This window comes from Rhinopithecus roxellana, chromosome 10 (genome assembly GCF_007565055.1).
Source record: "Rhinopithecus roxellana isolate Shanxi Qingling chromosome 10, ASM756505v1, whole genome shotgun sequence".
In the NCBI taxonomy this organism is placed as follows: domain Eukaryota; kingdom Metazoa; phylum Chordata; class Mammalia; order Primates; family Cercopithecidae; genus Rhinopithecus; species Rhinopithecus roxellana.
Window position 1 is genome coordinate 127,482,559 of NC_044558.1, and position 16,449 is coordinate 127,499,007.

A 16,449-nucleotide genomic window follows, 5' to 3' on the forward strand; every position below is an offset into this window, starting at 1 on the left:
ACATCCTCGCCAACACTTGTTATCTTTGGTTTTTTTGATAATAGCCATTTGAGGTGAGGTGGTATCTCATCGTGGCTTTAGTTTGCATTTCCCTGATGATTAGTAATATTGAGCATTTTTTTTTTCATATACTTATTGGGCATTTGTTGGTCTTCTTTTAATAGACATTTAATAAATGTGCAAATAGAGGCAAAAATGGCATCTTCTGCAGTGAGAGAAGAAAGTCAATAGATCCTCTAAGGGACAGAACGTGTTACCATATCCACAGACAAGAACAATTTTTTGCATTACCATCATTTATGTATGAGACGAAGTTGTGAAATAACCCCCATGAAGTAGAATTAGAGAACCCGGAAGATTGTGCTCTAATCAATGCACCATTTTCCAGCAAAGCACAATTTTTTTTTCTCTGCAAACGAAACTCTTAGAACGGGTAGACTACACTTTCTGTCGTTCCCATGTATGGAAGAATAAAAATGGTCACAATTTATTTGCAGCTCCTTACCTCAAGAGATGGAGTCCATTGGCCGGGCGTGGTGGTTCACACCTGTAATCCCAGCACTTTGGGAGGCTGAGGCGGGTGGATCACGAGGTCAGGAGTTTGAGACCAGCCTGGCGAACATAGTGAAACCCCGTCTCTACTAAAAATACAAAAAATTAGCTGGGCATGATGGCGGGTGCCTGTAATCCCAGCTACTTGGGAGGCTGAGGCAGAAGAATTGCTTGCACCTGGGAGGCGGAAGTTGTGGTGAGCCAAGATCGCACCACTGCACTCCAGCCTGGGCGACAGTGTGAGACTCCGTCTTAAAAAAAAAAAAAAAAAAAAAAAAAAAAAAAAAAAATTAAACACAATAAAATGGAGTCCATTTTCTTACTCCTTAAATCTAGACTGGCCTTGTGACTTGTTTTGATTAATACAATGCGGCAGACATGGCCTCGTGCAACTTCTGAAGACCCCAGGAGGTCCTGCAGCTTCCACTCTTGCTGTCTTAGAAAGTTGCTGCCCCGTGAATAAGTCTAAGCTACCCTGCTGGAAAGACCACATGGGGAGGACCAGGGTGCTCCAGCCAAGACTCTGCCAACCACCAGATATGTCAGTAAGGCCATCTTATACCATCCAGTCCTGTCCAAGCTGTCAACTGACTATAGCCAATAAGTGAGTCTAAGTGAGAGCAACAGAGATGTCTCCCTGAACCTAAGTGCAATTATCAACCCACAAAATTGTGAATGAATAAATCATTTTTAAGCCACTAAGTTCTGGGGTAATTTGTCATTCAGCAAATGTGGTAACTGATACATGATTTCACTAAATGGCACCTTAATTTTTCCAGTTCTTCATACCCCAAACTTTAGAGTTGCCTTACCTATTCTCCCTTTTTCATATCCAGCATCTGACTTATTAGCAAGTACTCTCAGCTCTTCCTGCAAAATATATGCCAAACCTGACTATTCTTTTTGCTGCTTTGGTTTGTTCTAACGGTTTTGTCTTTTTAAAAAATAAAAATAAAAACTTTTATAAAATGGAAACAGAAATACTATCGTTTCATCTTTAAATATACACATTTTTATTATATTTATAATGCTTACAATGTTATACTATAATTAATTGTATAAATGTATTTTCCCCAAGTCTATAAGCAGTTTAAGGGCAGTAGCCACACTGTCCTCATTCAAACACATCACACATTATTTTTGTAGTGGTGTTACTATGCTAGGTACGTAGTAGGCTCTCAAGGAATCTCTACTAAATAAATGAGTGGAAATGAAAGATAATAAAATAGCAGTTAAAGGTCTTATTAACCCATATATGCTGGAGGTCGTAATTTTTTGAATTTTTGCATGAGTGAAAAATCAGACCTTGACGATGAGCTTGAGCAGTGGGATATAAATAACTCCCACATACGTAGTGTTCCAATGTTTTACGTATTTTCTTGACATTGATTTTCCTAAGACTAGTAGTGTTATCCTATTCCTAGAAAGCCTCTGCATACTCATAGGTATATTCTTATTTCCTCTTGTAGCTTTTGGTAGTTTTTTGAGTATATGTTTCTCTGCTACACAGATTCTATACTCCTTGAATGATTTGCCCTTGTATCTCCTATGTCACTGGGTGTAGTACTTTATACAGAGTAGATGTTAATGAATATTTCTTGACTATCACTGAACTCTCTAAACTCAGTATTGAAGTGGAAAGCTTCATTGAAAGGATGAAAAATATTTTCCAAAGACTTGAATGTCCATATTAAAAATATGAAAGACATTTCAGCCAAAAACATACATTTACATACATGCAAAAAAAAAAAAAAAGAAAAAAACAAGAAAGCAAGCAAACCAAGCAACAAAACTCAAAAAAGCAAACAATTTTTTTTAATCACAGAAAATTAAACTTTTTAGAACATCAAGCTTTAAAAAAAAACATGCCAAATACATGTTCCTAAATGTGTGTTTTGTCTTCTCATCTCGTTTCCTCATCTCCTAAAATGTTAGTGTTAAGAATTCATTTCACGATTATTGGAATGTTAGACTTTAGCACTTTTGGAAATATCTAGTAAATTCTAAAAATTGGGGATATGAATTAATTTTGCACAGCATGATTACCTCTTCTTAAGAAAGATATGAGTATAAAAATTCTTTTAAAAAGCCTGGTCAATGCCAAACTTTCTTGTGATAGAAACAGAATCGCATATAGTATATTTTTTTAAGAATGCATTGTTATCTCTAAAATGTAATTTCCCCAAATCACAAAACTTATATTTTCAATTATCTTGGAAGTACCCATCTTTTAACTATGTGAGCTTCTGCAAAGCACCACAATGTCTGTAGAAGTGGAATTCCTACCCAAATATCTGTTCTCCTGGAAGGCTGAAGAGGCTTTCCAAGGACTATATTAACACAGAACTTGAGACAATCAATATGTTGATTCTCAGCTTCCAGGTGCACTCTTCACTATAATTAATTTTAAAAGTTTATGACTCTTCTGTGATGGAGTACAAGCTTTCTCATCTTATCTCCTCGCCATTCACAATCTCGTTTTTCCTTCCTTACAAAGGCATACATCCTGAATTGTTGTGTTGTCTCAGGTATAAAATCCAACTCAGGGACAAAGGAACATTACACTTATTGAGATTGATGTTGAGAATGTAGATGACTCTGGTGACCCAGTAACGGACACATCCTTTTGTAAGATGTGGCAGTTTCCAATTTTTAGCTTTCAAAAAGTAAGTAAATAAATAAAAGGAGCTCCTACTCAAACTGTTAACTGATTGATCTGTATAAGTTTTGTCACCTAACTCAGAGAGACTTGACATTGCTCTCACAAAAGGTCTTCTGTTCCCAGCTTCTATGTGAATACATTTTTTCAGTGCTTACATTCAGAAAATAGGAATAAAATTGTTGTATTCTAGCTGTAAGAAATTTTCATTCGGATACATGAGCTAATCTTTTCTTTAAATGATCACCTATTTGAATAAGATAAGCTCATTGATACAATTTTATTTTTAGGTTTAAAAGTAGTCTATGATATATGTTATTTTGATTGTATACTAATAACTACAGTAACTCAATTCAGAAAAAATCTTTTAATCCTTACAGCCTCATCGCTGTTATATACTGTTATGTATGGCTGATATAAACTGTTAAATTTCGTATACACATATGATAGGGTTATAAGTAAAATAATTTTAAGCTTAAAACATTTTAAATAAAATTTGTTGAATTTGAACAGAAGTATCAAGAACTAGTTTGAGAACCAAAAGAAAAATGTAACACTTCTGACTGTTAAAGAAAAATTATTCATGTGTTTTTAAAGTGGATAATCGGTATCAAATTGCTGTGAAATAATTCAGAGGAAAAAGGGAATCCGTTGTGTGAAAAAACACATGCTTTGGGACTTCAGTAAAAATGTGAGAGTTCCTTAGCACAAGGACTGCATCTTACTCAACTTTATGTTCTCATGCCTAGCAAAGGGTCTGATGCACATTGTAGAAAGCATTTCAAAAACCTCTCCTCATGAGCGTCATCTGTTTCCTACTGCTCAAGTCTGGCCAACCTGCCAGTGCTAGACAACTGTGTCAGGAGACCACTGCCATGCCTGAGCTCAATCTGTTCCTTCCACCTGCAACCCTGGAAACTTGATCTTCTATGAACCTTGTCACTGATTTTTGTATTTCTTTGATTTTTCTCCAGTAGCATTATTTGCAATGTTGTGCAAAAACCAAAACCAAACCCTCGCTTTAAGCGCTTGCTGGATAAGTGAAAATGGATAAATAAAAATAAATAAGTGCGTGAAGGAATAAATAAATGACAAACATGAGAATCTTTAAAGGAACTTATTAAAATGATATTTTCATAACTCAGCCTTAAGCTGGTTTATGAAACATATAAGTCATCCCAGAGCCAGCTTTTTAAAAATCCTGTGGTTTTATGTTGCATGGTTTCCATCATGTCTCACTGTTGTAAAGACTGCATTTCAGAAGAGGCTAGATCACGCAACTCCAATTTAGTTTTACAAAATTAATGCAATTAGGGTGAGGAGAGAGATGCTGAGGCTATAAAATGAATTCAAATTTTTTTTTTTTTAACTAGGAAAAAATTTCGAAGATCTGCTTAACAACTACAACAAATATCACATAGGAGGTGGGAGAGTGAAAATAATCACTAGTTTATATTTTATCATTCAATGGTTGATTAAAACCACATTTGCCTGAAATTTGTATTCTTTGCCTAGCAGAGAACCATGCACGTTGTTGTAGTAAATAAGTTTGTTTTTACTTGCCACCACAATATTAGTATTAATTTGGAAAAAAATTTTTAAAAATATTTATTTAAATGTACTGTATAATACAGTACAGCATATACAATAGTTGCAGAAATGAGATGAAGGAAATCAGTCTCTTGTAGCAATCAGGGAAATCAGGACTAATCGGGTGGAACTACTTTATTTCATTTACTTTTTCAGGACTATTATATTAGAAAATAAATGGCAAGAGAAGAATTGATAGGACCGTCAAGATTAGCCAGTTTTCTTAGTAAAATGATTGTACACAGAATGATCCATAAAACATTGATTTAAGAATAAATATCTATATAGGAATTTTAAAATTAAAAAACTATGCCCTATGAGATTATTATAATAAAATCTGTAAGCTTTGGGAAATCTAAAGAAGAAAAAGTACCTCAATCTGGAACAAGAGAAAAGGAAATGTTGGCTTTGGGTACTCTGTACAAATTGAATGCAAAACCATTAACTTTCATCAGTGGAAGATTCTATTTCACTGTATTTCATTGGGATCAAAGGTATATGCAAACCTTAGTTATTTGTGTCAAAGATGGCTTGTGAGAAGATTTTAAATGTAATGATGATGGTTGTCAAACTTAGGAGCCTTGGAAAAATTGTTAAGTCAGTGATATTTATTTTTGGGAGCTGGTCACAATCCCAAAAGACACAATCCTGAATACCATAATTCCAAATTTTCAAATCCTAAAAAATCAAAATGCTGAAAATATAATTCTGTAAAAAATAATTTTAACATTCCTTAAAAGAGACTTACTTTTTTTTTTTAACAGGGTGTTGCTCTGTTGCCCAAACTGGAGTGCATTGGTGTGATCATAGCTCACTGCAGCCTCAAACTCCTGGGCTCACGCAACCCTCCCACCTCAGCCTCCTGACTAGCTGGGACTACAAGTGTGTGCCACTACATTGGCTAGCTGTTTACTTACATTTTTTAAAAGGCATTTATATGAGAAACATATGAAAACACAATAGAACACTTAAATAGGTTACTTGACACAATGAAATAGGCACTAATAATACAAGTATTTTTGTAAACATAAACAGGTATACTAATGACAGTCACACAGGCATAACATTTATGAACAAACAAACCATATTTATAAATACATAGGTCAAAAACTGAAATGTATAAATGCATATCACAATGGATGGTAACTGTGTGCACTGAGTTTTGTAACTGCAAGTCATCTGAAATATTGTGATGGACACCTGAGACTTTTGACAAGATTGATCAAAAACCACTATGGGTACAACTACATTGTCACCACACCAGTAGCTTAAAGAGCCAAGATCTTGAGAAATTTTATCTTTTACAAATTCAGATGAGCAAAAAGGACACCTCTTCATTTACTATGGAAATTTTAATGTTTTTATGTACATGCACGATGCTTACACACAGTAACATTGTGATAGTGCACTTTTAAGGAGGCAAATTTCTACAATACATAAATCAGAACTCTATAAAAGTCTGCACAATTTATACCTCCAGTATTGGAAATGATGCAAAGATAAAATACATAACATAGTAAATTATACAACAATAATGCTGACAATTTGAAATAGTGGGGAAAAAGTAAAAAAAGAAAAAATCTAAAAAGAAATTTTGACATATGAAAAAGTGTATTACAGGGACAGACTGCATAGAGATAGTTCATAGGAGCTGGCCAACTTTCACCTAGTTAGCAGTTAACCGTATTTTGAAGTCTTACATCACAATGAATATCTGCTTTTTTCTTTTAGGACATGGTTCTCCTTGGATAATATGTTCACATTCATTTTCTATGTGGTGCTGCTCTTTATGCAACTCTTCTGATTTGATATACATTGATATTGTGTCCGGAATTGGTTCCTTCCGGTGGGTTCTTGGTCTTGCTGACTTCAAGAATGAAGCTGCAGACCTTTGCGGTGAGTGTTACAGCTCTTAAAAATGGTGTGTCTGGAGTTTGTTCCTTCAGATGTTCAGATGTGTTCAGAATTTCTTCCTTTTGGTGGGTTCGTGGTCTCGCTAACTTCGAGAATGAAGCTGTGGACCTTCGCAGTGTGTTACAGCTCATAAAAGTAGTGCGGACCCAAAGAGTGAGCAGCAGCAAGATTTATTGTGAAGAGCAAAAGAACAAAGCTTCCACAGCATGGAAGGGAACCTGAGTCGGTTGCCTCTGCTGATTGGTGGCCAGCTTTTATTCCCTTATTTGGCCCCACCCACATCCTGCTGATTGGTCTGTTTTACAGAGCACTGATTGGTCCATTTTACAGAGTGCTGATTGGTGCGTTTTTACAGAGTGCTGATTGGTGCGTTTACAATCCTTTAGCTAGACACAGAGTGCTGATTGGTGCATTTTTATAGAGGGCTGATTGGTGCGTTTACAATCCTGTAGCTAGACACAGAGCACTGATTGCTGCATTTACAGTCCTTTAGCTAGACGGAAAAGTTCTCTAAGTCCATTCTCAACCCAGGAAGTCCAGCTGGCTTCACTTCTCAATATAAGCATTCCCTAGTTTAATTTTCCCATCTTCTTGCGATGCTTCTATGTTGTTTTGGCTTTGTGGACGTCCATTTTGCATGCAATACAGAACACAAATTTGGCAAAAACAGTACTAGTGATCAAAGAGCAACACTGTTGCATAAGTGTCTTCTTATCCTACTATGCACATAATTATTTTCAAACTAGTCCGTAACTTAGCTGGCTTCTTCAGGCAAATGCAGCTTTAATTTATTAAAAGCCCTGGAATGTCATCAGCTGGAAGGAATGCCAACACAGGCAAATGAGACATTTTTAAACTGACGTTTTCATTCTTGCCGTGTTGTGCAGGCAATCTACTCATTTGAATTTTTCTCCAAATGCATTGAGCTGAATGGAAAAAACAAACTTTCTTGGTAACACCCTGAAATTCACTCTTGGAAATCTTCATTGCACCTAATTCCAAATCTGACATTATAGTTTGGGGATTCAATTAAAATCTGTTTTCTTCTTTATAAAGACAATAACAAGGTAATAGTTCTGCTTACCATGATGTGACTTTCCTGTGATGTGATTTTCCAAATTTAAAATATTTAGAAGTTTAGATGATAGGGATTTAGATTTTAGAGATTTTGATCTTTCAGGATTTCAGCATTCCGGATTATGGCACTCAGTATTGTGTCTTTTGATATTATGATCCAAACCCTTTAGCTTCATAAAAAAACAGTGAAACCCAGCTTTTTCTGTGCATTAAAAAATTTTTTTTCAAGGTAGAGTTTCTTACATTAAAAGAATCTTTTATAACAAAAATGTGTGATGGAGAAATTTTTGAGGAGGACATCTTTATCTAATCATTTCTAGTAAGCAAACTTTCTCTACTGGGTCAAGATCTAAACAAACACACAAATATGGACAACAGGGAAAGAACCCATTGACCTACCAAGAAAGGCTGCCAACAGAATTTTGAAGGCTTGCCACGATGCTTTTATGGAGGTAGAATGAATGAGATTCCGTAAGTGCAAAATAACCCTTTTAAGATTACCCAGAAAGTAATATAAGGGCAATAGTTACATAAGATTCAGTGAGGACTACCAGAACATTGCGAAGAAATGTGAATTTTATCATTCAAGGAAAAATAATTTTATTGTAAGATATAATCTTTGTTTATATAGTCAAATAGAAACATTCATGCCTTAATGCAAAGTTTGGTAAAAAGAACTAAAGAAGACACCATAGAAGATTTTAACAAACAATGAGCTCATTAGGTGAAAGATTTGTCATGAAATAATGATTGATTTAGTTGTTTTCTAAAGTATTTCTAGAGCCTATAAGATGTTGAAGGAGACTTTGATCATAAAGTGTGTTCTCTGAGGAGCTGCTATTTTTTGTTTTTATATTTGTTTGAAGTGAATTGTCCTGCTAATTCTTTAATATAAAATATCTTACATGATTAAATATTTTAAAAAGTGATTAAGACAGAAGGATATATACTGGGGTTTATTTTTGGATCGTTGAAGTAGCAAAGGGTAGCGGAACTCCTTAATCCATAGAGTGGTTATTTTGCTGTATGATGACTCTTGTATTTACTCCCTGAATTACCCTTTCCACTAAACAGTATTAATGAGATATTAGTAGGCTATAGAAACAAATACTTCTGATCTACTTAGAAATATTCTTGAGGTTTTCTCCTAGTAGATTCACATCAAATTTTATTTTTTAAAACCTCAAATATTTTTATTTGATGATTCATAAGTAAGATGGAGGCTGGCAGATGGAAATAGCCGGCAGGAAAATAAAATGCTTTGGCTAAGCCGGTAACTGCTACTGTCCGCCTCTGTATGGACTCTCCTGCTGAAGACTCATGGAGGCTTGTTTCAAGTCTTCTTTAGTTCATTGCCTGCATGTTCAAATGGAGTTGGTACTGTGACTCACGGCTTTCTGTGCAAGAATGAGATTTGTACCTCTACAAATTTTCTACACCTTCTTCATCTAGTAAACACGCTACAGGTCTCATCTCAAATCTATTACTATATGCAACTATTGTACATAAGCAAGCCATTTAAAAATGTTAAAGGAAGATATACACTGATATGGTATGGCTGTGTTCCCACCCAAATCTCATCTTGAATTGTAGCTCCCATAATCCACATGTGTCGTGGGAGGGACCCAATGGAAGGTAATTAAATAATGGGGGTGTTTTTCCCATGCTGCTCTTGTGATAGTGAATAAGTCTCATGGAATATGATGGTTTCATAATATAAAGGGCAGTTCCCCTGCACATGCTCTTTTGCCTGCCACCATGTAGGTCCTTTGCTCCTCCTTTGCCTTCTGCCATGACTGTGAGGCCTCTCCAGCCATGTGGAACAGTGAGTCCATTAAATCTATTTTTCTTTATAAATTACCCAGTCTTAGATATTTCTTCATAGGAGTATGAAAATGGATGAGTAGATACATATAGATACACATACATGTATACATAAAGCCATTTCAAGAGACTTTGCTTCCTGAAGTTTGTAAATGTAAATAAATTTATTGTGCTATCATTTAGGTTACTACGTTCCTAACATAGAAACAATATCTAAAATGGGTACTTATGTGTTTATTAAAAATATAGTATAAATATGGCTGCTGGAAAAAAGTCAATGAAAGATGTATTTTGAGGCCACTACTCTATGTCTCTTGCTCTTCTCTTGTACGCATTTGATATTGCACAAAACCCAAAACTTTGGACTCCTTTGATTAAAAGCAAGGTCAAGTAATCCTGCTGGTTCTACCTCTCCTCCCATTTCTTTTTCTTTTCTTTTTTTCTTTTTTTTTTTTTTTGAGACAGAGTCTCGCTCTGTCGCCCGGGCTGGAGTGCAGTGGCACGATCTCAGCTCACTGCAAACTCTGCCTCCCGGGTTCACGCCATTCTCCTGCCTCAGCCTCCCAAGTAGCTGGGACTACAGGCGCCCGCCACCATGCCTGGCTAATTTTTTGTATTTTTTAGTAGAGACATGGTTTCACCATGTTTGCCAGGATGGTCTCGATCTCCTGACCTCTGTGATCCGCCTGCCTCTGCCTCCCAAAGTGCTGGGATTACAGGCATGAGCCACCACGTCCAGCCCCATTTCTTAAATGAAAGGATGTAGTCATATAAGGTGCTGTTTAGTAAACTGGTGCCGTGAATTCAGCATGAAATGTCTGGACAAGTGTTTTTCAAGTTCTTACATATGTACTATATTTCCCTTCCTCCTTTTCCCTCCTCAGCCTCAATCCCCATCACCCAGTGTTTCATAAGGTTTTACTTTCTGTAGCTTATACTGTAAAACCAGGAGTTCCCTTCCTCCTTTCCCAAGTATAACCTTGTCTAATAATATTAATTGCACTTTCCCTAGTTATACATACCTCCCTGGAGATTTTGATCTGTAATTCTTTCTCTCCTTCATCTTCCTTGAGCATTTTTGGTCTAGTGGAATATTCGGTGGCAAAGCTCTCATTCTGGAAAAAGGTTAGCCACGCAAACATAGAAATAAGCCAACAATGATAAACATAGTTAATGCATGTAGTTAAGTTTTCTAAACATGTCTCTTGAATGATGTCACATTTTGCTTTTTCAAACTAGGAATCAACAAAATGGAGGAACATTTGAGGTTTGTTAAGAAATTTCCCTTGTTAGCCATAGAACTAAGATATTTCTACATAAAGAAGGCCATAGTGGGCCATAAATGATGTGCCTTTCTAGGATCCCAAAATGGCTTACTGATTGAATTATATAGAGAGATTTAATGGAACCGTGGTTGAAAAATGCTTTTAGGCCGGGCGCGGTGGCTCAAGCCTGTAATACCAGCACTTTTGGAGGCCGAGACGGGTGGATCACGAGGTCGGGAGATCGAGATCATCCTGGCTAACACAGTGAAACCCCGTCTCTACTAAAAATACAAAAATTAGCCGGGCCTTGTGGCAGGCGCCTGTAGTCCCAGCTACTCGGGAGGCTGAAGCGGGAGAATGGTGTAAACCCGGGAGGCGGAGCTTGCAGTGAGCCGAGATCGCACCACTGCACTCCAGCCTGGGCGACAGAGCGAGACTCTGTCTCAAAAAAAAAAAAAAAAAGAAAAATGCTTTTAACGTCTTTGATCACAGGGATATCAATGGAACAAATGGGTTAAAACATTTTCAGAATTTAATCATTTACCTAGGTAACAGGGTTGGGGGTAAATGGCAGGAGAGAAGGGGAGGGCCAGGGCATTAATGAATAGTACTCCGTGTAAAAAGAAAAATTGACCAATAATATCTGTACTATTTAAATTAACAGGGTAACATATATTGTTGTGCAGGTTTTGCATCGCACAATTCTTGGCGGGCGGGGAGCGGGGCATTCACATTTGTAGTCATTATGGGTTCCTCTATTTATAATGCCCATTTTCTAGCAGATGTTGGTATATTGCCTTGAGAAACTGTTAGATTCCTCTAATTTTTGCAGAGATGCCTTTGGGAAGTTGAAGGATTACCTGATTACTGTTAGAGAATCCTGCTACCAATACATACTTGTCTTGTGTAATTTGGACAAAATATGATATTCCTGAATCTTAGATTCCTTGTTTGTAAAATGTTTAAAATATATCTAAATGTAAGAATTGTAGCATATATGTGAGTATATGAATGTGGCCATCACAGCAGCTGTAAGTGGAAGATATTATAAATATTGTTAAAACATTCTGATGTTTTATTTTAAGCTGATATTTTTTCTTTATGCTGACTTTACAATGAGTTTTAAACATATACTTGAGTTTATTATTTGTATATAACTACTGATAGAAATCTGATGAAAAACACTAATAGCAGTTTATAAAAGATTTTTTTCAATATGAACTTTTTGTTTCCATTGTGAGAAATTGAATTTCAAAATGTAATTATTAAATGTATGCCTGAGTTTCAAATGTTTTTCTATATCCAGCTAATTGAAAATATTATTATGTAATAATAGTTAAATGTCATGTTCACCTTATTAGAAAGAAAGCCTTCAAATCAATATTATGATTACCATTTATTTAGCATCTTCAGTATGCAAGGCATTTATAAAATCTGTAGAAATTAATTTTCTCTAAATGCAACAAGTGTTCTGACCAACACTCACTTTCTGTAAAAGATGACTTGGTTGGCAGAAGAGGAAACAGTTTCTTCAGACCTTCCAGCCCCAGTCAGCCCTGGTGGCATTGCATATCAGGTAAACCCCCAATCCCTGGCCACATTTGATTGGTTCAAGATGGAATGTGACCCAAGCTGAGACAATCAGACTCAGTCTCTTGAAAACTTAAACTCAGAGCCCCACTGACTGAATTCGACAATAATGAATATTCTACCTGTAAGTTAGGGAGAGTTGGAGACAGGAAACTCAACTCACTTGAAAGCTGCTATTATGGAGAAACAAACAAACAAAAAAACTGCTTTGCAGAAGATGGCCTGGAAAAGTAGAGAAGTTGCCTGAGAGAGGGACAAATCAGCTTTAAGGGTTTTTCATTTTTTTATTAGGGCCTAAATATACTTTCTGTATTTGGTAACTCTAAGATAACCTTGTATTCTCTTCTAAATTCCCCATTCCACTTGAACTTGATGGTGGATTTCTATTACTTTCAAATGAAAAATACTTAAGATATTTGCCTTGTTTCAAAGAAGATTTAATACAGTTATTTCCTGAACAACAATAACAAAAGCCTTTTGTTGAGCCACTGTCCTTCCAGTGAGACACACACACACACACACACACACTCTTTCCCAAACAGTTGAGGAGGATCATGGAGTCAGGTACCACTTTCTTTTTTCTTTTCTTTTCTTTTTTTTTTTTTTTTTTTTTTTTGCGAGGGAGTTTCGCTCTGTCACCCAGGCTGGAGTGCAGTGGTGCGATCTAGGCTCACTGCAAGCTCCACCTCCCAGGTTCACACCATTCTCCTGCCTCAGCCTCCCTAGTAGCTGGGACTACAGGCGTCCACCACCATGCCCGGCTAATTTTTGTATTTTTAGTAGAGACGAGTTTCACCATGTTAGCCAGGCTGGTCTCCATCTCCTGACCTCGTGATCTGCCCAGCCTCAGCCTCCCAAACCGAGTCCCAGCCCTGGCGGGCACCACTTTCTTTCCTCTTTCTTGCATACGGATATGAATGAAACCGATTACATCGTCTAGGAGATGAACTCTCAGTGAATATCTTTCTAGTGGCTTCTGGTTCTTCCCAACACGCAATTTGGAAGACCATTAGGAATAATTTCTAGCCATTTTAGATACATGTAATTTCCTCTGGATAAGGAACTAGAAAATAGGATGATGGTGCCATTTTCCCAGAGGTACCTAGAATAGGTCTTGTGTGGCAGTCTTTATAAGGCACATGATAAAGCTTCATAATTTTGCTGAGTAGAAAAAGTAGTATGAAAAATGTCTTTTACATCCATAAGAATTGAAAATTTAGAGCTGATAATTCTCTTCTAGATTACATTGTATTTTGTGGGATTCATTATGTTTTTTCCTTTATTAATTAATGAGGAAATTTATCAAATCTGGTAGGATAACACTGAGCATTCCAGCACCCTATGAAACCTACCTTGCTATCCTTGTGGGAAATTTCTTAAGGTTAAAAATCTGATTATGGGAATAATAAAATTAGGAAGACTCTTTAAATAACAAAATTGTAGAAAATGGAAGAAGGCTGAATCCTACAAATAAAATAGATCTTGGCACTTCTTGGAATTCATATGGAAAAACACTGGCTATCATGATAAATAGTGTAAGACGGTGATTTCATTGTATACTATCTCTGATCAAAACCACATGCTATAAAGGCCATATACTGGGTGATCATTTGATTATCCTGTGTCTGAGGATACTCATTTGTCCCCTGTAAAACGAAATACGACTTGTGCATGTGACGGTCATTTAACCTATCACTAAATGCAGCTAATTCTGGATAAAAGAGAGCAGCTGTTTGACATATGTCCCCAAACTTACTGAGGCAGGAAGCAGGACTTGGATTATCCAACTGAAATAGTCAACTAGTCTCTTCTTGTGTTTTGGGTTATAATATGCTGTGCCTTTATCTCCACAAAACAGCCTCATTGTGTTGAGATTGTTTGCCAATTCTTTTCTAGTAAGCCTCATGGTAATGGGATATTATTTTTAATGGGACTTTCAGGACACCAATCACATTTTGTAAATTATATTTTAATACTTTGGATTTCTTTGGCTTTATAAAAAGAGAGAGAACCTAAGGAAATTTGGGGAAAAACTGAAATTTTTCCATTACAAAGACTATTGAAAAATGAATAAATTTATAGAATGATTTGAGGAGGTAAAAAAATAACTGATTTAACAATGTTATAACACAAGGAAATGTTGAAGACAGAAACAAGCATGGAACAATTAAGTGGAGAGGGATTGTGTGTACTTCATGAAAACAACAATGAGAATGTAACTCAGTTTTATAAACAAAAATTAATGCTTTATAGCCATGACCACATAACATCATTGGGTTCCCTAAAAATATTTCAGTATCCCCGCCTTGTTAATTCACATTGCAAACTATTACTAACTTAACTCTGTTGAGGTAAAATATTGAAATTATAGAGGAATTTTAATAAAAGGCAATGTTGTGTCTTCCAAATACAGAATAATTCATGTTCCTATAACTGGGCCCCTAATAACTAGAAGTCTGACAGACCTTCCGTAAAGACCAAGAAATGATCAACCATAGTGAGAATCATATCTATATGCAAACAATGTTTCTTAAAGTATTTGATCACAATTTGTCTATTTAAGTAGTTTAATCAACACCCTATATTTCTGCAGTCTTGTTCAAAACTGTAATTTGTATAATCAAGCATTGTAAGGAGTATAAAGTTAAGCATAAATTCATACCATATAAAGTTTCAATTAGTGGAGATAAATTATTGGGGTATTGCATTAGTTCAATGCCAACAGGCAGAATAAATAGTCAAGGAGAAAGCAAAAAGATGACTTGTTGATTTGTTCAAGGTCATTGAGTAGGTTGGTAATTAAGGCTATTCTTGATCTCTGCTTCTGGTTCTCCAAGAGTGCTATTCTGACACATCATTACCATAAAGCCACCCTATAGTTGACCTCACTCTACAGTTGAACAATCCTTTTGCTCTCCATAAATACAGAATGCTGATTGTAATTCACTACTAGATATATTAACAGGTCAATTTTATTTCAGTTTTTCTAGCTCCACAAGTATATTTGAATACTACAGAGGTATATTAACGCCAATAATCACTAGGAGTAGAGAACATATCAAATTACAATAATTAGAGATTTAGATGTTAAAAGTTGGGGGTATTGGTAAGAGGAAGAGAATATACTCTGATTTTTAAAAAGAGAAAAAATGAAAGAGATAAGGAAAAGAAAAAAGAGAGAAGGCAAGCAAGTAATCAAGCACAAAGTCATGACAAAGAGTGAAAATAAATTTATTTTGCTGGTTAAAAATTAACTGGTATCATAAAACCAATGACAGTCTTCTTTGATAATGTATCAACTCAAACCCAATAAAAATAGTTGAACAGGTCATGCTTCTGCTTTTTTTTTTTCCCCCTTTTATGTAATGCCATTCTTTCATTGTGATGGTGTTACTTGTAGTTGAAAAAAATTTATGGCTAAATAAACTAATTAATGTTAACCATTTTGTCATGTGAAGGGTGAGGATTGTAAATAAACATCAAAAGGAGTAATTGTTCTTTAGATGACGTCTGTTTATAATAGGAGGCATGAGTTATGCAATGCATCTCAAATAAAAGATGTTTTATTTTTCATCATTGCACGTTACCTGAGTTACTTATATGACCAATGTAAAGTTAGATAAGTGGAGAGAAATAGTCCCCACTGGGGATGGGCTCAGCTGGCTCACGCCTGTACTCCCAGCACTTTGGGAGGCCGAAGCAGGCAGATCACCTGAGGTCAGGAGTTCAAGACCAGCTTGGTCAACATGGTGAAACCCCATCTCTACTAAAAATACAAAAATTAGCCAGCTGTGGTAGTGGGCGCCTGTAATCCCAGCTACTTGGGAGGCTGAGGCAGGAGAATTGCCTGAACCCAGGAGGTGAAGGTTTCAGTGAGCCAAGATTGCTCCACTGCACTCCAGTCTATACAACAGAGTGAAGACTCCATCTCAAAAACAAACAAACAAACATAGAAATAGTCCATAGTCCACACTGGGT